Source organism: Miniopterus schreibersii (assembly GCF_964146895.1).
Source record: "Miniopterus schreibersii genome assembly, chromosome: 1".
Classification (NCBI taxonomy): Eukaryota; Metazoa; Chordata; class Mammalia; order Chiroptera; family Miniopteridae; genus Miniopterus; species Miniopterus schreibersii.
This window is the reverse complement of record NC_138101.1, coordinates 95,044,134-95,070,594: the sequence shown is the minus strand read 5'-3', so window position 1 is coordinate 95,070,594 and position 26,461 is coordinate 95,044,134.

Sequence of the window (26,461 nt, the reverse complement as noted above, 5' to 3'; positions counted from 1 at the left end):
TATGTTCTCCCATACAGCACGGTTACTTTATATTTTGAGGCTGATTTCTTTTGCTGTGCAGAAGCTTTTTAGTTTGATGTAGTTTCATATGTTAACTTTTTCTTTTGTTTCTCTTGCTCTAGGAGATGTATCAGTGAAAATTGCACTATTTGAGATGTCTGTGACTTTACTGCGTATGTTTTCTTCCAGGATTTTTATGATTTCATGACTTACATATAAGTCTTTCATCCATTTTGAACTTATTCTTGTGTATGGAGTAAGTTGGTGAACTAGTTTCATTATTTTGCATGTAGCTGTTTAATTTTCCAAGCACCGTTTATTGAAGAGACTGTCTTTACTCTATTGTATGTTCAATCTTTACTCTATTGCACGTTCTTGACTTCTTTGTGGCATATTAACTGAACATAATGGTGTAGGTCTATTTCTGGGGTCTTGGTTCTGTTGCATTGATCTATATGTCTGTTGTTGTACCAATACCAGGTAGTTTGGATTACAATGTCTTTGTAGTACAGTTTGATATCTCTTAAAGTGATCTCTTACACTCTGTTCTACTTTCTCAAGATGGCTGTGGCTATTCAGGGTTTTGTTTGGTTCCATATAAATTTTTGAAATATTTGTTTAAGATTTGTAGAATATGCTGTTAGTATTTCAATAGGAATTGCATTGAATCTATAGATTGCTTTGGGTAGTACGGACATTTTAATGATATCAGTTCTTACAATCCATGACATGGTATATTCTTCCACTTATTTATATCTATTTCTATTTCTTTTTTCAGTATTTTGTAGTTTTCTGAGTACAGGTCTTTTACATCCTTGTTTAAGTTTATTCCTAGGTATCTTATTTTTTTAGTTGCAATGGTAATTGGTCTTGTTTTTTAAGTTTCAATTTATGAGAGTTTATTGTTGCTGAATAAAAATGCCATCAATTTCCAGATGTTAATTTTGTATCCAGCTACCTTGCCAAATTCATTTATCAAATCTAGTAGTACTTTGGTGGAGTCTTCAGGGTTTTCTCTGTAGAGTATTATGTCATCTGCAAATAATGACAGTTTTATTTCCTCTTTTCCAATTTAGATACCTTTTATGATTCCTTCCTGTCTGATGACTGTGGCAAGGGCTTCCAGTACTATGTTCAATAAGAGCAGTGAAAGCAGACATCCTTGTCTTGTTCCTGTTTTTAAGGGACATGGTTTAGTTTTTGACCATTGAGTATGATGTTGGTTGTAAGCTTGTCATATATGGCCTTTATTATGTTGAGGTATGATCCCTCTATTCCCACTTTGTTGAGAGTTTTTATCAAAAATGGATGCTGGATTTTGTTGAATGCTTTTTCTGCATCTATTGATATGATCATATGATATTTTTCCTTCATTTTGTTTGTGTGATGTATCACATTTATTGATTTGTGAATATTGTACCAGCCTTGCATCCCAGGAATAAATCCTACTTAGTCATGGTGTATGATCTTTTTAATGTCTTGCTGGATCTTGTTTGCTAGTATTTTGTTGAAGATTTTAGTGTCTATGTTCTTCAGGGATACTGGCCTGTAATTTTCTTTCTTTGTAGTGTCTTTATCTAGTTTTGGGATTAGGATGATGCTGGCCACATAAAAAGAGCTTGGGGTTTTTCCCTGCTCTTAACTTTTCTGGAATAATTTGAGAAGGATAGGTGTTAATTCTTCTTTGAATGTTTGATAAAACTCACCTGTAAATTAACCTGGTCCCAGATGTTCATTTGCTGGGAGTTTTTTGATTACTGCTTTAATTTCATTAGTTGTTATTAGTCTATTCAGGTTTTCTAATTCTTCCTGATTCAGCTTTGGAAGATTGTATGCTTCTAGGAATTTGTTTGTTTCACCTAGGCTGTCCAGTTTATTGACATATAGTTGTTCATAGTATTTTCTTATGATCCTTTGTATTTCTGTTGGATCAGTCATCATATCATCTCTTTCATTTTGGATTTTATTTATTTGGATCCTCTTTCTTTGTTTCTTGGAGAGTCTGGCTAAAGTTTCATCAATCTTATTTATCTTTTCAAAGAACCAGTTCTTGGTTTCATTGATTTTTTTTTTTGTATTATTTTTTTAGTCTCTATGCCATTAATTTCTGCTCTGATCTTTATTATTTCCTCCCTTCTTCTTCCTCAGGACTTTTCTTGCTCTTCTCTTTCTAATTCTTTTAGTTGTTGTGTTAGATGGCTTAGTAGTGCTTTTTCTTGTATTTTGAGGTATGTCTGTACTGCTATGAACTTTCCTCTCAGGACTTCTTTCACTGTGCCCCATAGATTTGGTGTTACTTTTTTTTGTTTCCAGGAAGTGTTTGATTTCTTCCTTGATGTCATTGGTAACCCATTTATTGTTTAATAGCATACTATTTAGCCTTCATGTTTTTGAATATTTTTGAGTTTTTTAATAGTGCTTGATTTCTAGTTTCATGCCATTGTGATCTGAGAAGATGCTTGATATGATGTCAATATTCTTGAATTTGTAGAGACTTGCTTTGTGCCCTAACAAGTGGTCTATTTTTGAGAATGTTCCATGTGCACATGTGAAGAATGTGTATTCTGCTCCTTTGTGATGAAATGTTCTGTAAATTTCAATTAAATCCATTAGATCTAGTGTCTCATTATAGTCTTCGTTTCCCTGTTGATTTCTTGTCTTGATGATCTGTGCAATGATGACAGTGGAATGTAAAAATCCCCCACTATGATTGTGTTGCTGTCAATCTCCCCCTTAAATTCCTCCTAGAAATTTTTTATATTTTTAGGTGCTCTTATATTGGGTGCATATATATTTATAAAGGTTATTTCCTCCTGTTTGATTGATCCCTTTAGTATCATGTAGTGACTTTCTTTGTCTCCTTTTATGGTCTTTATTTTGAAGTCTATTTTGTCAGAAATAAGTATATCTATTCCAGTTTTTTTTCCCATTTGCATGGAATATTTTTTTTCATCCCTTCACTTGCAGCCTGTGAGAATGTTTTGCTCTCATGTAGGTCTCTTATAGACAGCATATATATACATCCTGTTTTCTTATTCATTCAGCCACCCTGTGTCTTTTGATTGGAGCATTCATTCCATTTACATTTAAGGTTACTATTGATAAATACTTATTGAAAGTCATTTTTCTCCTTTATGCCAATATACCTTTCTCCCAATACCTCTTCTTCTTAAAGCAGTCCTTTTTGCATTTCTTGCAATGCTGGTTTGGTGGTACTGAACTTCTTTAGCTTTCTTTTGTCTGGCAAGCTTGTTATTTCACCTTCAATTTTAATAGCCTTGCTGGATAAAGCAGCCTTGGTAGTATGTTCTTGCTTTTCATTACTTTGAGAACTTCATGCCACTCCCTTCAGGTCTGGAGAGTTTCTGTTGAGAAATCTGCTGTCTGCCTTATGGGGGTTCCCTTGTAAGTCACAGTTTGTCTCTCTCTTGTAGCCCTTAATATTTTCTCTTTGACCTTAATATTTGCCATTTTAACTATGATGTGTCTTGGAATGAGTCTCTTTTAGTTCCTCTTGATTGGAATCCTCTATGTTTCCTGAGCTTCTGTGGCTTTCTCCCTCACCAGTAATGGGAAGTTTTCTGTCATTATTCCCCCCACTAAGTTCTCTATTCTTTGCTGACTTTCCTTCCCCCCTGGCACCCCTATGATGTGAATTTTGCTTCACCTCATGTCCTCCCAAAGCTCCCTTGGACTCTTCTCATGCTTTTAAGTGTTTTGTTTTGTTTTTTGTTTTTCTTTTTACTTCTCTGATTGAGTGGTTTTATCTACCTTATCTTCTAAGTCACTTATTCTATCTTCTGCTTTATTGAGATTACTTTTAATTCCTTCCAGAGTATTCTTGATATCAGATGTATTCTTCATTCCTGCTTTGCTCTTATTTATGATATTTAGCTCTTTTTTCATGTTTTCACTAAGTTCCTGAACCTTTCCATTAAGTGTATTGTTCTCATTAATTTCCTTGAGCATCTTTATAACCATTACTCTGAACTCTATTTCTGATAACTTGCTTAACTCCATCTCATCAAGGTCTTTTTCTGGCAATTTTTCCTTTTCTTTAGTTTGGTGATTATTTCTTTGTCTCCCATTTTAGTGACTCTTAGTGTTTGTATCTGTATATTAGATATATTTGTTGTCTCCCAGTCTTGTGGGGTGGGATTTTGTAGTGAATATCCAGTGAATCTCAAAGGTGTGCTTTCCTTATACTTCTGAGCTATTTGTTCTAGGTGTGTCCCTATTGTGGGTGTCCTTTTTGTGGATTCTTTGGGCTCTCCTGTTGTGATTGGGTCTAGATTGTTGTTGATTTGTTCTTGGGAAGACTCTCCTCTCAAGTTGGCTATCTGTGTGTCTCAGCCCCACACACATCATGTAAACTGTTGTACAGGTGCTGGCAAAGCAAAACAAAACACAACCAAACTTCCAGGAAACAAGCAGTATCTTACAAAATATTCTGACAATCACAATGAAAACATCCCTAGAAAGTAGAATTAGAGCAAAGTGAGAACACAAGTGCTAAACAAAAATTAAAAAAATAGAAAGAGAGAGAAAGGGATATTATTGTTAATAGTAAAGAAAAATAAATAATAATAACAAAATAAAATAAATAAAAAGTAAAAACAAAGAAGCTACTAGAAGATAAAATGGGCAGAGAAAATGTTCTGAAATAAGGGAGAGCAAAAAATTAAAGTTAGAACATAGGAATAGTAAAATATTTACAAAATAAAAAATAAATAAAGAGACAAACAGACACAACCAAAAAGACAGGAACAGAGAATAAAAGGGGTGAAAAAGAGAAGAAAGAGAAAAAAAAAAATATGCCAATGGAACCAGAAGAGAGAGAGGTAAAGGAAGGGCAGGGAGGACATCCACTAAAGATTTGGGGGAAACAATAGAAAAGCTGTTAACATGTTGGTTATAATGATAATATCCCAGCAATTAAGTAGAGAATATAAATAAAATATTGCTAACACACACCAAAAAAACACACAGAAAACCAAGCAAAGCAAAATAAATTTATAAAAAAATTAATTAAAAATTTTAAACAATTAAAAAATTTAAAAAGAATTTTTTAAATTTTTTCTCTTTTTTCTAAAAAATCAACCCCAAAAAGTCAATCATGTGAGTGTTGCCTGGGCAGCTTATGTTGTCTGAGGTTCACTGTTTTGTATGCTGATTTTGGTTCTACTGGGAAGTACTTACGTATCAGCCAATGCCAGATGTCTAGGTTTTGCTATAGTGTCTTTAGGTAGTTGGCTGGTCTGAGCCTCTCTGTGGACCACGTCCTCTTATAAGCTCTTTTGCCTCCCCCTTGTGGTTGTCTGGTCTCCCTCCAGAGTTTTCTGGTACATCCTGGCTAGTGTAGCTCTAGTTGCTGCTCCCCTTACTTAGAGGTTTTGCTGTCAGGCACTCACTGTGGGGAAGTTAGTCTCTGCTTCAAAGCCAGCTCCTTAGTCTCTACCCTATCCTCTAATTCTAGTTCCCCATACAAAGGCTTGCTACAGTTTTAGATTCAATTCAGCCTGTTGCCTTTTCTGTATGCGCAGTTTCAGTGGCATGGGCTCAGTGGGTTCAATTAAAAAAAAAATTCTGGTGAGCACTTTGCTAACCCAGCCTCCAGAAGGGGTTTTAAACTTTTCCTCCAGTTCCCAAACAATAGTCCCTGAGAGTCTTATTCTTGTATTGTCATCCTGTGAGCTGCTCTCCCTTCCCCCCTCAGGTCTGTGCCCTGAGGAGGATATCCTGGGCTTCAGTGAGGTGAACCAGCCCATTTCCTATTGGGGTGGTGCTTCTAGCCTACAAGAGAGGGAGGTGTGCTCTGCCCCTCCTTTCCCAGATCTGGTTGGCTGATCTCACAATGCACCCATTTCAAACTCTCCACAATGCAGACAAAAATCCAAGCTTTCACTGGTCTGTCTCCGCAATATAAGCCAGGAAAGTGGATCCCATCAAAAACTCAAAACTGCACAAAGCAACACGCAGGCAGAGAACCTGTCCTGCTAGGTCCCATTACCCCCACACCTCAGAACTAAGCAGGAGGGGTCACAATGTCAGGCCCATGTAGTTCCCCTGAACAGGTAATCTCAGTAAAGCTAAGGCAGCTTTTTGAGTGCTGGTGAAAAATCCCCAATTTGCCTCACCAACAGCTCTAGTAGCTGGATTCCAGATCTGCCTCACTTGCAGCTTTGATCCCTCTCTGTTGGTGGGAGAGCTCTATTCCCCTTTCCTGCATCACACAGTTCAAATGCATTCTAGGGTTTTACACAGTGCCTTACTGGAGGCAGAGGGTCCCTGTATGTGACTGGTCAGTGAAGCCCTCTGTCCCCTTTCTATTCAGAAGCCACACACTGTGGGACAGCCTTTCCCATGGTCAGCACCCAGTGTGAAAGACTGTCTTGTCTGCAGCCATTACATAGTTTGTTTCATTGGGAGGGCACAGTCCCTTCCTTGCAGGCACACTCTTCTGCTGGGTCCCTCTGCCTGCCTTGCATGGGGCTCTCCTTCCTTTCTCCTCCACCCCGGAGGAGATCCCAGCTTTTGGACGCCAGTCCACACTCCCAAGGGGAGGGAGCTTTGCAGCCTCTAACCTTAGGGCCTCGGAGCCCAGCACTGGCTTCAGGGGAGACTCCCCCTTTCTACACCCCCTCCTCTCTTACCAGACTCTATGATGTTTCTTCACTGCTCCTTATTCAAAATATGTCTACTCAGGTATATTTATCTTATTTTTCCAAGTTGGTTACACAGTATTTTAGCTATAAATTGAGTCCTTGGCTGGGAGCAAGGGGGATCTGCTTCTTGTCAGAGTTCTGCCATCTTCCCTCCCAGGACTGATTCTTTTGTATTAGAGATCTTCAGTCTCTTTTTTTGTAGGGTAGTTGATAATATCACAGAGAAATTAAAATTTTTTACATCTACAATACTTGAGGGTCTCCTATATAGCAATAACCTCTATATTAAAAACAATGTTACTGATTTTTATTACCTGGCTTTATTTTCTCTTACACATTTTATTTTACTTTTAAAGGCAAAGAGACCATACATTATTTATCTTAATGTAGTCCAATGGTATATATTAGTATAAGAAAAAACAAATAATTTTAGATATGTTTGGCTAATCATAGCAAACTTTTAAAAGAATGCAAAACTATAAAGTGCAACCCTGTTGTTTTTGCTCCATTGCTCTGAAAGACTAAAAATGGATGATGATTTTATGTACATGATTGCTCCACTCTTATACTTTCTTGAAGAATGAAAAATTAAAAACTGCAGAGCAGTTTATGCTGTTTAAAAGCAGATGATGTATAAGAGCCACTTAAGTTGCAGAAGTGCTACCTGTCATTATATCTCCCACACCAGTGAGAGAAATTAGGTGTTTAAAAAGCTGTAATGTGCCTTTTACTTGAAGTACTCAGTTTTTAATTTCCTCTCCATGGAGTAACTCTGACAGGATGGTGCCTGTCTCTGTTTAATCTGAATATGATACCCTTTCTTTATAAAAAGTAAAATATAAAACCCTAAGACATTTTTTTTCAATTTGCACTTATACCATCCATTAACAATATAGTACTTGCAACCATTTCAATTGCATACACATATATGCTAGTTTCTTGCATTTTAAATCTTTACAACAGAATATTAAAAAGGACTCATTTTTCCTCAGTGTCTATTGAAATGCCAGTGAGACAGAATTAGATGCCAAAATGATTATGAGACCAATGTGCATCTGGAGCCTTTCAGAAAAAAATATTCCATTACTTTTGAGCTCTAGCACCTCTACCAAGAAAGTAAAAAAAAAAAAAAAAGCACAACAAAACAAAACAGAATTTCAGAAGGAGAGATTTTGTAAAATATTTCCATGAGGCTATCACCCTATTGATTAAGGCTTGGAAAAATTGAAATATGTAAATATGTTCATTGCTTTCTAGACCAAAACTCATGCCTGAAACATCTTAGAATGCTATCACAGAATTGTGGATGGAAGTCTGAATTCCAGTCCCCCCACCTATTTACCTCAGGAATTCTAGATTAGCAAAGATACTTTACAGGGTTTACTGCATTAGCCACAGAGCCCAGATGACTTCCAGAGTTTGCTGGATTTTGAATGTTTTCACTGGATCTTTTGGCCACTGAGGGGTTGCTTGCCATGAACCATTTTCAGTAGGGCTCCCTGATGGGGTAAGCAAACCTTAGCAAAGAGAGGCTGGTTTATTCCACCAAACACCCAGTAGCTGACAAAGGGGAATGCAGTTACAATTTAAGATATAGAGGCAGACAATCACATAAAGAAATGCAGTGCAGGTAGTCCAAGAAGGAACTGCTGAAGAGCTACAACCTGCTCATGATCAAATTAGCACAATCTTCTCCAGGCAAGTTAGGAACCTCAGTTTTAACCCCTTACCAGACCTAGAGTGCCTTAGGCCACCTAGTTTAAGAAACACTGTCCTACCTCTTACCTCTTTTTATTCTCCATCTACTTATAGCCCAGCAGAGATCAAAACAGCTCCAGTGGGTGCAGGAGGCTTCAGTAAGAAAAGAAAAAAAAAGGAGATAAAAGAAACCAAACCTGCCCCAATCTTTTTTCCAGTTTGATGCACCATGAAAAAGAGGGCCAAGAGAAAGAAAAAAGGGATCATTCTAAACAAGTTTAAAACATCAAGATGTAAATATACATGTGATGAAATGCTCTAGTTACTAGCTTAAGATGCGTTTTGTTGTTGTTATTAAAAGGGCTTTTTAATACCTGGCAATTAGAAGGGAAATTATTGTCCTTACTAATCTACATTAAGGGGTGGGAGAGTTTACAGCATTAAATGTATTTCAAAGACCATAGGAGACCAAAAGAAAGGTGTGTTTTGATTCAAATTTATTGTTATTTCATACATATTTATATGTTTACATATGATTCTTCAACATGTATGACATTTAAGACTTTTTGCAAACATAAAATAATAAAATTATGCATTTTATTTTTTGTAACAGGAATAATTCCTTTATTGATATTCTTCCCCACCCAAACTTCTCTATTAATATTTAACAGTATAGAATTGAAAATCAATCTAAAGAAGCATCAGTTTGGCAGCCTTGTGAATGAAGGTTCCTTTAAATATATTTCTCTAAGATATCAATGAATAGGGAAGCCTTGCAATGTTTATTCCAGTATCATTTTTTCTTACTTGTTTCCAAGAAAGAAATGTATAATTATGTTTTTATGATGCTTTAATATGTGTCCTTTTCTATACCCTCATTGTAGTCTAAATAAGTTCATCTAAAAATATTGTCCTAATCCCTGGAATTTTAAATGTTACTTTAAAAAAAGAAAGGAAAGGACTCTGCAGTTGTGATTAAATTAAAGACCTTGACAGAAGTGGATTAGCCTGGATTATGTAGGTGGGCTCTCAGTGTAAACACAGGTGTTCTTTCAGGAAAGACAAAGAGGCATGAGACCATGGAGGATTTGTTGGAGTGATGGGGCCACAAAAAGAGTATTAACAGACACTAGGAGCTAAAAGAAACAAGGAATATATTCTCTCCCACAGCCCCCAGAGGGAGCATGCCCTGCTGACCTCACTTAGCTCAGTGAAACTGATTTTGGGCTTCTGCCTCCGGGCTTGAGGGAATACAATTGCTGCATCTTTTTTGCTAGCAGAGCCCTGATTGTAAAGGGTGTCCATCCCTTCCCTTCACAATCATTGTTAGATCCTGAAAACTGCCCCCAGTCATTCCCTTAGAAAGAGATTGGTTTGGGAGTGAATAAAAAGAGGAATGTTTGGGGTAGGGAATAATGCAGGAATCCTGAAAAAAAGTTTTGGCAAAATAAAAGAAAAAGAAAAAGACTCCCTCTTTTTTCATTTTGTGACTGGAGCTGCAATAGCCATCTTGTCAACAGGTGAGTTACTGTGAGGATCAAAGGTGACACACTGAGGATTGCAGAGCAGAAAAATGGAAAGGACCTGGACCCACAATGATGTGGTTTAGCCAGTGAATTAGTGCACCCTGGGAGAAATAAACTTACTTTTAAGCCATTTTGAGTTTGTTTCTTTTAAACATCTAGGCTATTGAAACAATTATCTCAAAGAAAAACATGCTGTATATGAAACTAAAATAGAGAGTCAGCTGGTGCCAAAATGGAAATAGCCAAATGATGCAGCTACTAAGATGATCATGAACAGGGTGACAGAAATAAGGATGAGCCTGGAAAACAAGTTTGTTGTGACACCTCTGTTCTATCTAGAAATACAGATTTAGGCAGTGTTCTGAGACATATTTTTCTTTAGTTTCCCACTGCAGACATGGGAAGAAGTTAATTGTTATGCCTAGTATAAATTTAAATATGTATAATATAAATTAAAACTACAAAATTAATAAACATAAATGTTAGCTTTTCTTCATTCATGCAAATAACATTTAATCAGCATCTGCTTTGTGAATGGGATCTGTTACCTGTGGTAATAACAGTAACAGGTGCTATTTAAGTGTTTTAGCACTTAAATTTTGTTACTGTTATTACCACAGGTAATATTCTCATTATAACACTATGAGCAGGTGCTGTTATTACATCCCACATTACAGACGGGCAAACTGAGGTTCACATTCATTAATCACTGTAACTTGCTCAAGATTACACAGTAGAAGATCTCAGATTTTGAAATCAAACAATATGGCTGCAGAACACAGACACTCTCTCAGGCTCGGCATTATAGTAAATGACAGTGGACAAGACAGACAAGGCGACATTCCAATAGGAGCTCTAACAGCATTTTTAATACTAAACTATTATCCTATTTGACACAAAAAATCATAATGCCCTTAAGGTTATATTATTCTTGATCTAAACTCAGATGAGGAAATTACAGCTTAGAAAGATTGTAAATTACATAAGTTCTAAGAGTAATTGGCAAGACTAAACTTGAATCGTTGTCTCACTAAAATAAAAGTCTGTCTCCTTAACTAAACTTACCAGTATTATATATATTGCTTGTCTAAAATACATAGGCAAAGACCTCTAAGATCAAATAATTACAGAGAATAAAAAACTTATGTTGTAACAATTGAAATGAACACTTAGAGGCATATGCTAAATATCTCTCAAAATTTCTTTAATAAAGAAATATTATATTAAAATAAATTTGTATGTATAAAATATAAATTAAAATAATTAGAAATAAAACTAAGACATAGAAATTTTATTTTTAAGAGTTTACAGGGCATAAATATTTGTAATCATTGTACATAAGCATAGAATGCAAAGATAATTAGTATATTATCTTTATTGATGAAAGAGAGCAGACACACAGATAATATCATGTGCATTCTATATAAAATATATATGTGATGAGAAAAATAACTGTTCACTGTTTAGTATCCTGGGAGAAAAACAACTACAAAAGAGTATCTTCATAAAAAAGTTTTTCCCTGTTTATTTTTATATCATCTATTCCTGGAAGTAAATACTGAATGCATGAAGCATTTGGGAAAATCAATAATGTCTCCAGACCAGCAGCTTTTTCAAAATGCACCAGGGGGGTAGGGAGGAGGGAGAGGAGGAAGGTCTTGTGAGATGCTCTGGGCAAAAAACCACACATGATGACTGTTTATGAAAAGGGTGTTGAGGGAAAATTAAATTTACCAACAAATTGTCTAATTTCTCTTCCCTTATGTGGAAATAAATTAACCTATTTGTTGTATGAATTTTTTTCCCTTAGAGAAGAAGAAATGTTTATGCATAATAAATCATATCAAGTGATTTCTGATGTTAGGTATATGCATATACATACATACGAACATAAAGCAATACATTTTAAGAGAATGGCATTGCACAATAGTGCAAAAAAGTCTTTTCCAAGTTAATTAAAATAAAATTGATAGAACTGTTAAATATGAAAAGAAATTTATGAGTATGGTTTTATTTAAAAATATGTTTAGAGATATTTGTTATCATCCCCATATTTGACTATGCTTGTCAAAATAAAAGAAAAATATTCCCATGTTTCAAGACTGTTACCAAGCTAGCTATGATTTTGGGGTAAAAACGTGGATTAAATTTTGCTATAGGTGCTCTCTATAATAGAACTGCTGCGTGACAACATTTAATGTTGCATATGGAAGTATGTTTGGACTGTTACTTTCAGTAGGGAGTTTCCTGGTGCTCCCAAGGATTTGAATGGTCGGTATGTGATAACTGAAAACTGCAAAGAAGCATTTGAGAAATAAACTTGCTTGACACCAACTACCTACTGTATAATTTCAGTTGTGAAAGGGGGAATAAAAAATGCATTTGTTTAGTTTCTGAGAAGGTAAGTTTGGTAGAATAAAAAGAAAATAAGATTTTAGAATCTGAATTATCTGAGTTCAAATTCCAGAACCACCACTTTATTAGCCAGTGACTTAAGATTTCTGGACTTAAATTTTTTCCATTACACAATTTATAATAACTAACTGAAAGAAAGACCAACAAGGACTTGTAGATTAATGTGGTACAGTGAGTCCTCTAACAGAAGCTGTTCCATCCTTGCTGCTTCACAGTCCTTCAAGGAGGAGACATCTGCACAGCCAATGCTCCATGGGACTTGGTGTTGGCATATCCCTCTTCCCATGCTTGGTCCCCTTCCTGATGCTCTGTGTCCTTACCCGTGTCACTGCACCAGAAAAGGGCATTGCCCTAGCTGGAAACTCTTCCCTAGCGGGGGAGTCGGATGGGACTGGAAACTACAATGATTCAGTAAAAGCCCCAAGGAGTACAGGAAAATCTTGTGCCACTTATGAGGAACTCAGGCTGTCAGCAGAAAGTTTAGGACTTGTTAGGCCCATTACCACAGGAAGGTCCCCACCAGGGAAAGGCCTGGGTCTGGGCCCCTGCAGACTCGCCAGCGCAGGGCCATCCACAGGGAGGCCACCAGTGAGTTCCCAGTGAGGAATGTATTACTGGGGGATGTTTATATTAATGGAAACTCTGGGGATCCCCACAGGGAAAGAGCAATCTAGGAAAGAGATTATTTCACTCTACACCTGAATCCTTATCATACACAGAATAATCATACACAGAATAATCATACACAGGATATTACAGTGAGGACAGACTGCTGCAGGGAATGTCAGTGGACAGACTGAGGCTGGTGCCAGACAAGCAGTTACCACAGCTAAAAACAATCCCGCCCAAGCTACAGAGCCCTTACTTAAGACTTGCATAACCTTCACATAAGAAAAGCTGGCTTAGTTATTCTCCTTTTAGCTATGTGCTAGAGCAATAAAATAGCAACTTCAAAATATAAATAAAACAGCAGGTAAGACAAAAATTAACATACCTAAACAGATGTAAATTCTTTAAAAGATCAGATAAGAAGGTACATTCATTAACTGTGAAAGGCCAAAACAGGAACCGGAACATAGCATGATGTCATGTTGTTTAACCAGCAACAAAATCAAATAGTATAAATACAGTTGTAATAAGGTAATAAAAAAGCTGCTGATTCTCCTGATGCTCTGAATGCTGTGTCCGTGTCCTTCCTTCATCCGTAGCCGATTCCGTCCACACCTTGGGGACCCCTGGACCCACTGGGGCTGGACCCCAGCAGTCCTCAATTCAAAAAGCCTTCTGACTGTTGACATATAGGCTTAAAAAAATTAAAGACAACAGAGTTGAGAGACATTTTCTTTATGCACCGGAAACAGAATGGCCTCACAAGGCAGTGAGCATGGTTGAGACCACATGTATGTGTGGTTCAGGATCATGGAATTGCTGTATGTATGGAGATACCAAAAGAACTCTCCTGGAAACTGAATTCCAGAGCCCTGTGTAGAGACAGAAGTCAAGGACCTGAGTGAAGTGTAACCTGAATCCACTGTGAAATGAGGCTGAGAGTAATGAGAAAGTGGAAGGCAAAGATATTGTCTTCCTACCAGGACCTGAAACAAACATTCTTTTGGATCTGCCATATTTCAAATAACTGTTAGTCACTCAGAAACAGTATCTAAGATATAGTTTTATGGGAGGATGATATGAGTCTATTGAGGTACCTACAAAACAAATAATCAGGGAGAAATACAAATTGAAAGGGGAGATAGAGAGATGGAAGGAAGGGAGGAAGAAAAAGAGAAAGAGAGAGAGGACAAATGAAAGAAGGATGGAAAGAAGGCAGAGAGGAAAATCTTATCCAAAGTGAGCTGAGAAAGAAAAATTCCAAAATACATGATAAAATTTAACACTATGAAAGTTGGCTAGAAAAATCCTCAATTCAAAAGAGACAATAAATTCAAAATAACTATTTCAGCATATTTATACAAATAAGTGAGAATATAAAAGAAATTACCAAACCAATTGTGAGGACCCACCAAGACAGAGGCAGGCCCCTAGGCCCCATGGCAGGACAAAAGGCATACATGAGTGACTCAGTAAACTGCAGAAGGTGGAGGCAGTTCCAGGAATTAACTTAAATCGGTGGGTTTGACCAGTACCAGGTGCACTCCAGCTTCAGGCACCTGTGGTTGAGAAACATCCTGAGCCCACCCTTCCTAAACAATTTATAACCCATGTAATTTTGTAACTGACAATGATTGCTTGCTCACTGTAGCCCTATATAAGCTTGTGGGAAATTTAGATCGGGGTTCGAGTCAGAATTCCACTGCGTTGGATACGACCGAACCCCAGCTAGCTGGAATAAAAGTCCCTTTTGCTGTTACATTATCAGCTCTGGAGTGATTGTCTTTCCGCCGCATAGGGGATCTGATTCTCGGACATAACACAATGATGTCAGACATGAAAAATATAGTCACCGATACAAAAACAATGGTAGGCTAAAATCAGTTAGATACAAGAGGAAATAGGGAGTTGCTGTTCAATGAGTATGAAGTTTCAGGTACACAAGATGAAGGTCTAGAGATCTGCTGTACCACATCATGCCTATAGTTAAAACACTGTCCAGTCATGCACCATGTAACAACAGGAATATGTTCTGAGAAACATGTGGTTAGATGATTTTGTCTTTGTGCAAATATCATAGAATGCACTTATACAAACCTAGAAGATACAGCCTACCACACGCCTACGCTACATAGCATAGTCTATTGCTCTATAGGGGATGAAAAAGAATGTTCTTTCTGTTCTTCGGGGTTCATGGCTAAGACAGACTAACAAGAGAAAAAGCAAAAGTTTAATAATATGTATACCTCCTGTATAGTTGTGAGAGACCCAGGAAAACTGAGTAACCAAAATTGCTTGAGCCACCATCTTAAATAGCATTTTTAACTGTATTCACCTTAAATATTACCTTCACCTTAAATACCACCTTCAGCTGAAGACAAAAGATGATGTTGGGGGAGGAAAGAGTCAGTTATGGGAGGTTATCAGGAAAAGCCCAGTAAACCAGGGTAAGGTTGTTATACAGATTTGTCTGTCTTCTATATTAATAAAAGTTCCTAGAGATAAGGTCATCCTACTCTTCCAGGTACAAGGTGGGAGACATCCTTAAAAATGAAGATTTTCTTTACAAATATAAATATCTTTCCCCAGGCCTTCCCTACACTATTGTCTAGGATGGGGGCAGGGTTGGGGGGGTTAATGGGGAAAAAGGGGGACATCTGTAATACTTTCAACAATAAAGATAAATTAAATAATAATAATAAAACAAATGGATAAAATCATAGAGTTGGAGAGTTCAATATGAGCTATCAGAGCAAAAAAGGGACTAAACGTATTTAGCCTTCCAGAGAAGCAGTTATATCCTCAAGTAAAATCAATAGTAGATTCAAATATATATAAATGTTTTTTACAAAGTGTAACTTCTACTTGGTTTTCAGAGCTTTTCCCATGTCTGCTGTTTCTTAAAATTAACCAGCTTAAAATAATCCTTGTGCCAAATAGACATATTTTGGGGTGACAAATCTTGTTCCCTTACAGCTCCTATGCTACAAACCTGAAAACCATGTTAGTGTACTTACGATCGTGTTACAGTTACCATAAGTATATGTGTAATGTGTTGTGCTAGTGGTGAAAGAACTTCAAGGTGGCTCAGCAATTCCACTTCTGGGTATTTATCTGAAGAAAATGAAAACACAAACTTGAAAAGATATGTGGGCCCCCACATTCACTGCATCATTATTTACAACAGCCAAGACATGGAAGCTTCCTAAGAGTTCACTGATGTCTGAATGGATAAAGACAGTATAGTTTATACATACAATGGGATATTACTCAGCCATAAAAGAGAAGCAAATCTTGCCATTTGCAATCAAATAAATAACATTGAGGACATTATTCTAAGTGAAATACCTCAGACAGAGAAAGACAAATACTGTATGATTTGACTTATATGCAGAATCTTAAAAAAACACACAGCAAGTTCATCAATACAGAGAACAGTTTGGTGTTTCCCAAAGGTGGTGGGAGGTAGGGTGGGCAAAATAGACGGAGGTGATCAAAGGTATAAACTTTTGGATTAAAAATAAATAAGTTCTGAGAATGTAATGTACAGCATGGTAACTATAGTTAAAAATACCGTATTGTATATTTGAAAGTTTCTGAGAGAGTAGATCTTCATCGCAAGAAAAAAAAATTGTAACTATGTGTGTTGATAGATATTAATTAAACTTATTGTGGTGATTATTTCATTATACATAAAAATACCAAAATATTATGTTGTATACATGAGCATAATATAATGTCATATGAAAATTTAAAAAGAAGTTTAGTGGGTAAAAAAAATTAAATTACATATTAAAATAAAATTTTACATTAAATTAACAACAAAAATAAAAACATAAAACAAAAAAATAAAGCATTTGATTCCATATTTTCTTATATGAAGCAGAATTACCCTAAAACATATGATCTTTCAAAGAAGCTACTTCAAGAAGTCAGCCTCTTAATAGTAAATTATATAAACTATAATCAGAGAGGTATCTCATATGAAAATAGCTGTTACCTCATAATAACTTTATTATTGTCGTTATTTTTAATTTAGTCATTCAACTCAAACAAATTAGTACTGAATCCTTAAGGGCTATAGTGCAGAATAAATGCACAAAGTACACTAAAATATCAAGATTCCAAGCACAAATTTTGATTATGATGATGTTTTATATTTTCTATTTGGTTCTTAATTATGGAAAAAGAATGCCATAACTCATAGTTTTAAGAGGAAATAGTCTCTTCCTCCACTTAAATGCAAAAGCATTTATCTCTGACTCCTGTATGGCTCTTTTTTTTATGAAGTATTATAATTTTTGTCATGTTATTAGCTCCCTCAAAAAATGGCAAGGTTCTTGGTAACAGACACTTGCCTTTTCTTAATCATTATTCCCTCCTTTGCCTACCAGACGGCAGGAGGCATGCTAGGTATGGATAAAAATTATTTTGAAATGAAGCTATCATGGGGGAGGAACAAATTCTACCCTTAGGGTTCTCTGACTGGCCTAATAATACATGAGACACATTAGCAAGAGAAAAAACACACAAATTTACTGCATACTTTTGTATGGAAACCCCACATACATGAGAGATTCAGCGACCTCACATGCAAGAGAGATTCATAAATAGAAAGGAAGATTGAGGTATATAAGTTATCCTGAGTTAGAGATGAGGTAATACACCTAGGGGGAGTGGGGCTAAAAAGGAGCATTGCATGGCCATAAGAACAGACATTTAGTAAATAGTAGTTTACCCTACCCTATATAGATAGGCCAAAATAAATTATCTCTGATGATCGCTTATTATGGGCAAGACCCCTATTTCAAGTTCTTCCAGGTAGTTAAAGGGAGGGGTAGAAGTTTCTCTTGAGCCTGAAGCTAACGTTGCCATAAACTCAAAGATCTGCATACCACTGAGGCACACTCTGGGGTGGCTCCTTCTGAACCTTCACACTATAAAGTACCAATTAACAAAGCATTAATAATCATATATTTGAATTAATTAATGCCATTCGGTAAGTATATGAGAGATATCTAAAGATATAAATTCTGAAATAGAATTTCCTGTTGTAGGAAAGCAACAGTAATATTATTGAATTCCACAAATCTATTTAAAATTTGTCTGATTTAATAAATTTAGATTTTTAGTTATTTAATTTCTCTCTTTTTCCTTCCAATGTTGTTTTTGGTGTGGTATCTGTAATAATAATTTTGTTAGATGTGACAAGCAAAATTGTTTTAGATGTACAAACATTTCTGAACTTTATTACATATATTAAATACTTGAAGAATTACTGTGTCATGTGAACTTAAATGGCCTATGACTCTATGTTTATCTTTCATAACAATTCAGGTATAGTATTTACAATTATACTTTTCATGGTATAGTTTATATAAAAGGATGCAATAGCTGAATTTAAATAGGTCAAATGTGTAAAAAACTAAAGGAAATAAAGTTCTTCAGATCTTAAAATAGGTCATTACATAGTGTCCAACCCTTCCTTTGGCTCTGTTTATGGAGATTCAGACTTGGCTGTGGTGGGCCACATTTTTATTCTCAATATTCCAAAGAGGTTTTAGAATGGTTTGTTATAAAATTAGAAGAAATTGGATTTTGGACCTTTATGTTGACCTACTCTTCAACTGCTAATAAAATCATTTTCCTTCGTATTTGAATTCCCTTGTAACCTTATCATGTACTACATGGAGGTAAGATTACTAAGTTGTGTTCTTCATGACTTCCTGAAAGGTGCCTGCCTGTCTGTCACCTTTAGCTCACCCTCTCAGTAAATGTGAATTCTAAGCGATCTCAGGCTAGCACGGTGAAATGAAAGTTAATGAGGAGGAAGATATCTCTAAACTAACTTGAACTCCTTTGGGGGAATTTTTTCTCTTTCCCTTAAAATAGCATTTCTTTTGAAGAGACATACAGTTTTCTGCTACTCTTGTCTGAAGTATTGTTCTATAATGGTGAAATATTTATGTAGTTAAAATGTTAAAAACAACAACAAAAACCCTCAACAAAACAACAAAAAGAGCCTCAAAAGTATAAAAAAATGACCAGAGAGAAGATGTGAAAATGAGTCGAAAATGAAACAGCATATAATCCTTTAAATATATATGAAAAGGTAATAGCCAGGCAAAAGTAAGTGACACCATTAAAGGGCAAAAGGACATATTAATGCAGAAACTCCTGATACTGTCAAGGGTGTGATTGATTCTTTAACCTCAGTGTTCCCTGGAGAAATGAAAAGGTCACGAAGTACTTGCAGACTGTATGATGTATTTATCTGAAGATAAGCATATAAAATAATAAAATATACTTTAGCAGAAACATTTTAAAGAGCCCTTTTTCAAAAACATTTGAATAAAATGCATCTATGCATATTTCAAAGGGAATTATTCGGGTTTTGTTTGCAATATCTTTATTGTGTTTCTAATTTTGGCCTAAATTATTTTTCCTCACCATGAATGTGATTAAAAATTGAGAGAACATTTTCAATGTGATGCTACAAAACTAGTGGTCTGTTACCTGAGGTGTCAGTAAAGAAATTCACTGTTCCCCACAAACTCCCCTCAGTATACCAAAAATAAAAGCTTCATGACATACTTGAGAAAGTAGGAAGGCAAAGACTATAACTGCTTCTCATACGGTGCCAAAGCCTGACACATATTCAAATCATCTGTAAGATTTAATTCCAGCTAGGTAAACATTGCTAAATGAAATGATTTACACTTAAAGTGCAGCATGATCTGCCAAATTTATTTACATGCAAAACATGTGAAGAAGCAAGTAACAGTATATTTTTTAGTATATACACTGTTTTTAAATATATATATATTTTATTGACTTCAGAAAGAGGAAGAGAGAATGAGAGAGAGAGAAAAACATCAATGATGAGAGAGTCATTGATCGGCCGCCTCCTGCACTCCTCCAACTGGGGATCGAGCCCACAACCCGGGCATGTGCCCTGACTGGGAATCAAACTGTGATCTCCTGGATCCTAGGTCGACGCTCAACCACTGAACCACACCTGGCTGGGCTATACACTTTTAATGCAAAGAGTAATACAAGTCTCTGAAGAAAAACTGTAAAATATGTATATTATCTATAATTATCTGTCATCTGTCTGTCCTATCAATCTATAAGTTACACAGTTATCCATAGTTACTTTTAACATTTGTTATGCATAGTTGACATATATATATGTGTGTGTGTGAAAAATATGTGTGTGTGAACATATGTGTTCATGTTTATGATAAAGTACAATTAAGGCATTAATGTCACAGTATATTTATAAATAATGGGAACATAGGGAAAGTAGTTCAATTAAACACACACAAATACACACATTATACGCATGTGAAAAATTAAAGGACTTTCTCCACGTTTCTTTGTTTTTATAAATACAGTATGATGTCAATGCCTTTAATGTACTTCATCATAAACAAAAAGAGTAATTTAACTATTTAAAAATAACTTGTTTCAAATATTTAAATATTATGAATAATTCCCTAATGAGCATACTGTATAAACAACTTTGAGTACCACTTTGTTTATTTCATGGCATATAAGTATAGATGCATTTGACATTATACAATGTATTTATAATTATTCACCACTTTATAACTAATTAGTTATAACAAATCATTTATTAATAAGTTAAATAAATTATTATTTTGTTAAATGTATAAAATATTCCATGCATTGTTTCAGAGGCAAAGATACAGCAATGAAAAACAAACAGACAACAACCCCCTGCCTTCATAAATCTTATATTCCAGAAATGGAAAATAGACAAAAAACCTATACTTTATTAGATGTTCAGTTTTCTATGAAGGACAATGAAGCAGAAAAGAATAGGTGGTGTTGGAGCAGTGCAACTTACCACTGAGAAGTTAATATTTGAATAAAGGCATAAGGAACATAAGAAAATGTACCACACAGTTATTGGAAAAATGGAATTTCAGCAACGGGGAGCACCAAGTGCACAGGTTCTGAACCACGAATAAAATATATAGCAAGAAAACCAGTGTGATGGGAATGGGAATTGATGGGGAAGTGTTAGAAGGTAACTTTCCAGAAGTAACTAATGTTGCAGATCATGTAGGGCCTTCTGCACTATTTTAAAACCTTGTATTTTATTTTGAGTGATACTGGAAACCTTGGAGGCTTTTGAGCAGAGTGGTGTGATCTGATTTATTTTTTAACAGGATATTTCTTCAGCTGAGTTGAAAATCAACAGAAAAGGACCAGGAGTTGCATGAGGCTTTAAGAGGCATTTGCAGCATCCCAGGTGAGAGATGGCTGATTTGAGACGGTGGCAGTAAGAGGAGGCAAGATTCTAGCTGCATTTAAATATTGAGCCAGAAAACTACGCTGAAGGATTGGAGGTCAGATGGGGGAAAAGGAACAGGTTCCAGGTGCCTCCAAAAATTTGGCTTGAGCAATCAGAGAGATGGAACAATTGTGAACACGGGGAGATGTTGGAAGATGTAGGCAGGGGCAAGATTAGAGCTCATTTGAGATGCTAAGGAGATATTAAGTGGTCGCTTAAATATGACTCTAACATCCATGGGTGAGGTCAGGGCAAAAGATGTAAATTTGGGATTCACAAGTGGATAGATGGTATTTAATGCCATGCAGCTGGATGAAGTAAGCAAGTGGTTAAATAGCAGGAAAGCCCTGGCCAGTTTGGCTCAGTGGTTAGAGCATCGGCCCTCGGACTGAAGGGTCCCAGGTTCAGTTCCAGCCAAGGACAAGTACCTGGGTTGTAGGTTCGATCCCTGGCCCCAGTCAGGGTGTGCAGGAGGCAACCAATCAATGTGTCTCTCTCACATCAATGTTTCTCTCCCCCTCTTTCTCTCTCCCCCTCCCCACTCCAATCTCTCTGTAAAGCAATGGAAAAAAATATCCTCAGGTGAGGATTAAAAAAAAATTAAATGATAAAAATGTGAAGAGGTTCAAGACTGGAATCTTGGAGATGCCAGAAATATAAATTTGTGTAGATTAGGAGGAATAAGCAAAGGTTGTTAAATAAAGGGAATCTTGAAGCCAAAAGGAAACTTAAGGAAACTAGTATCTTAAAACTCTCATAAGGTGTCCTGGGTGGAGGAGGTGAGGCGACAATGATTACAGTCTTCAAATTCTATCCACACGTCAAAATGAGATTTGAAATATAGTTGGATGTAAGTGATTCAACAATAATTTGACTAAATTTTTAATCAAGAATTCACAAAGGTTATATCTAAAGAAAGAATAAATTTGCCAGTTAAGAATTATATTTAAAATTTATAAATAATGTTTTAAAATGTCACAAAGAAAGAAAATGTAGCTCCTTTTTATAATTACAGATTTAAAAAATCAGTCTCTTGGTCACTCTGACATAAAAAAATATAAAAATAATATTTCATCTTTGTTTTACCAATTATATTAAAATGAAATCTTTAAATAAAAAATTTTAAGTTCCAGTATAATGAGATCTTAGTGTATTACATTGGTTTTGCTGAGGACCTCATTCAAGGTCCACTTGTAGTCTCTTCCTGTATTAGTATCTGTTCTGTGGATTTTCCTCACCATGGTATATGGTTGTGTTACCCCTTAAGGACTTACAAATAAAAGTAAACATTTGATGAGTAAAATCATCAAATAAAATGTTAAAGTAAAAAATAATCTGCACTGTGCTGTAACGTAATGTTCTACCCAGTTCTCTGTTAGTGCGTCAGTGTACCATCCTCTAGTTGCTTGAATGTGGTTGGTCACAGCTAATTGCTGCCCATTTATAATGGATTGCTGGTTGTGCTGGCTGCCTGGAGTTGTCTCCCTGGGAAAGCATTCCTCCCTCCATAAAGGATTGGCTCTGAGGTGCAGAACTAAACCCGTGTTTCCTTGCTTCAGTGAAGGAAAACTCCGCTGGGTGATTCATGCCCCAGAGCACTCCCCCTAACTCCCTGAACCCCAAACTCTACAATATGTACATATAGAGATAGTAAGACACAGCAGTGAAAAACTAAGTTCCAGTATGATGTGTATGTTATGGGGATTTTGTTTAAAGGACAGAATATATTTATTATTTTTCTGTAAGCATAGAACATCTTTAGAAGCATACATAGGAAGACAATGTAACCACTTTTATTTGAGTGTTTGAGTTATTGAGACAAAAACATGTGAGGAAGAAAAACTATTCTCTTTCTAATGTTATGCCATGCCCATTAATTACTTATTTAAAAGTTTTATTGTCACTGTTTTTTTTTTTAATGTAACTGCTTGTGCAGTAGCCACTTACAGTTTGTGTGGAAGGCTAAATGTCACACAAAAAATCAAATTGTAATCTTTGTGGCCTGGGACCAAAAGATACTTTGGGAAGGAAAAAGTGCTGGCTACAAAAAGGTCTCCTGATGGGTTGGAAGGCACCACAAGTTCAGGTTGGGGTTTTGAGGCAGTCATGTGGGGGTGAGCTGCCCAGGTGCATACCAGGAACCTGGGCTCTGCCCCGTGACGAACCTGGGACAGTGGAGCCTGTCTCCTCAGTGGAACAAATTCCAGTGTTCAGGCTGCTAGTCAGGGCAGAGATGTCGGTTTGGCAAAGGGTTGACTCTTTAATTATATATATTTTATAAATTATGGTGTTTTAACTGAACAGTTCATGCTTATGTTTATATAATATCAAAACAACTTGAAAACAGAGGAAATATATAGTAAAGTTTTGAAGTGAGGAGTAGAGATACATCAGATGAGTAAGGAAATATTAAAAATATTTTTTGAAAAATAATCATGTATTATGATATAAGCAGAATTAGATATATCTAGCCAAAATACATTGAAAAGAAAGATTGTGTGACTCAGTCAGCATCTGTTCAATTTTCCAAGATATTTATATGTAAATTAATTTGCTTTTAAAAATTATTTTGCTCTGTTTTATGTTATAAAGTACTGTCCAATTCCTGAAGTCCACTGTATCATTTGATAACAGAGGCTGTGATTAATAGATATGAGAAAGGTCACCTGGACAGGGATTTAAAAAATAATTTTTAGACATGTGAGATTAGGTTAAACACTATGAAAATATAATGCTTAACCTTAAACATCCCTGAGAATAATGATTAGATTTAGATACTTTCTGTGATAAATTCCATATTCTATGTATCTATTCCTATTATTTTCCTGGAATAGTGGCTCTGAATATATAAATGCACTATGTCTCAAATATCTTGTTAAATCATTTTTTTAGCTTTTTAACATTCAATTATGAAGCTTTAATTTACAAGTATGTTTTACATGCCAAATATGGGCTCTCTGCTAAAGCATATAAATGTGTAAAATGTTTTCAACAAAAAAGCTTCATAATCTAGGAGGGGAATAGGACATATTAACACAAACTAATGTATTATAAAGCATGTAAAAATTTTGCATCATGTTATTTAGAGACTGTAAAAGATATAATAGGAATTCCTGGTTACTGGTATTCATATAGAATGTTAACATTAGTACGATTTTAAGGAACTAAATTTTAAGAAATGTTTTCTTGCCTGGTTAGAAAAAACACGCACATAGTATAAAACATGAATATGTTTTGAAACCACTATGTTTGCATCATGATTTGATAGCACTTTTTGTTACATAATCCATCCTATTATAAACAGGGAGAAGTATTATTTTATGCTGGAGGAGAATAAAACTACTAGCACCACCTTCAATGAAATGATGGGAGTTAAAACCACAAAACAAAAAGTAGGTGGAGCTGCAAAAACAGAGACAAAGGGAGTGGAGGCAGAGACAGGATTTCTGGACTAGGATCTCAAAAAGACCTGGAATAGCACCATTCATTCTCAAAAGTCAGGAGCATATTTCATGCTTGCAGCTGGTGTGTGTATTGTCTAAAAGAGATCTTCTGAATGTTATTTTGGCCTAAAATGCAGCAGAAATGAACCTACATGAAAAATACCATAAGGCCATATTTAATTTGTAAGACAAATTTGTTTCTGCAGATGGAAGAAAATAGAGAGACTGAGTTTTAAACAGCCCCACAGCTACATAGCTCAGTATACTGAATGGGAGTGGGGGTAGGGTGGGCTAAATATATCAATACGCTTACACACACACAACATCTGGGCGTAAGAATAATGTTTGCTTTCAGACTTGGAAAGTAGCCTCCTTCCTCTTCCCTCCTCACACATATACAGCCTTAAACATACACATACTCTTCTCTCTTACAAACAGCTAGTCCTGGAAACACTAATCTATTTCAAAGAAGATAAGTAATTCCACAAGAAGCCAAGATAAGTACTTTATTATTATACTAGAAAAAAGAAAGTAGGGAAGAAGGGAGGAAGGGGGAAGGAAGAGGAAGGGAAAGAAAGGGAAGCCAGAAGGCAGGAACAGTAAAAACCACTCTCTAGAAAACAATGCTTAGCAGAAAAATATTGCCAAAGAGAGAAGCTTAAACAAAGACATTATTAAATTTTAAAGAAAGAGCAATAACGTATTGGCCTATGTGAGGCCAGAGTACAAAGCAGAAATAGGTGACAAGGAAGAAGTATTGAAGTAACAGAAAGAGATGTATAAACTAAGTCATAAAGCAATGGAAATGTTAAAAATCAAAGAAAAATTTGGAAATGAACAAAGCAGTTGTGATGCCTCTGTAATCACTGGAAATGAAGTCTAGAGAGAAGAAAAATAATAAGTAAAATGATATAGTAAAAAATGAGCATTAAAATGATGAATGAGATAATTATAAAAGCAGGCAAATAAGATTCAATATATACATTACTGGCCTCTCTAAATAAATCTTAATAATAAAAAATAAATTATTGAAAAATAAAATGTAGTAAAACTTTCCAAATATGAGATGACATATCGTCAGATGGAAAAGATGTAACATGTCCCAGGAAAAACTAATAAAGTGCATTCCACATCAAAACATATGTTAATATATTACTTGATTTCAAAGATTTGAAAAATCTAATTAAAACTATTAGCTATAATCCATGAAACAAAATGTATAGGCTTCAAAAACCCAGAGATCTTTCTAAGGAATACTTTGGACCTTTCTTTTGGCACTACTGGAGCCAATATCAGTACTGATTTGGGATGATCATCATTAAGAAATGAATATGAATATACCTTGTTTACCATTTTACTCTAATACTTTAGGTTTTTTATTAGGCACTTAATGATCATTTGCTGAAGCAATGAGTCAAATAGTAGTTTGGTTGATTAATTTACACTAAAATGAATTGAATTATTTTAGTTCTACTTTTGTCTGGCAATTGTCAAAGAAAGTGTACTTGCCCTTGATCTATAACACAGAATTTCTGCAATTCAATAAATTGGATACTCCTACCTGGAACCCTACTGTCCCATCTAAATAAAACATTATTTAAAAAAAAAAATAGTATAGAGATTTTACTTAAAGGATATACATGAAATATATTTTTAAAAATTATCTTTATTGTTGAAAGTATTACAGATGTCCCATTTTTGCCCCCATTGATCCCCTCCACCGCACATCCACCCCACCCCCAGCCTTCCGCATACCAATGTCTGTGTCCATGGGTTATGCCT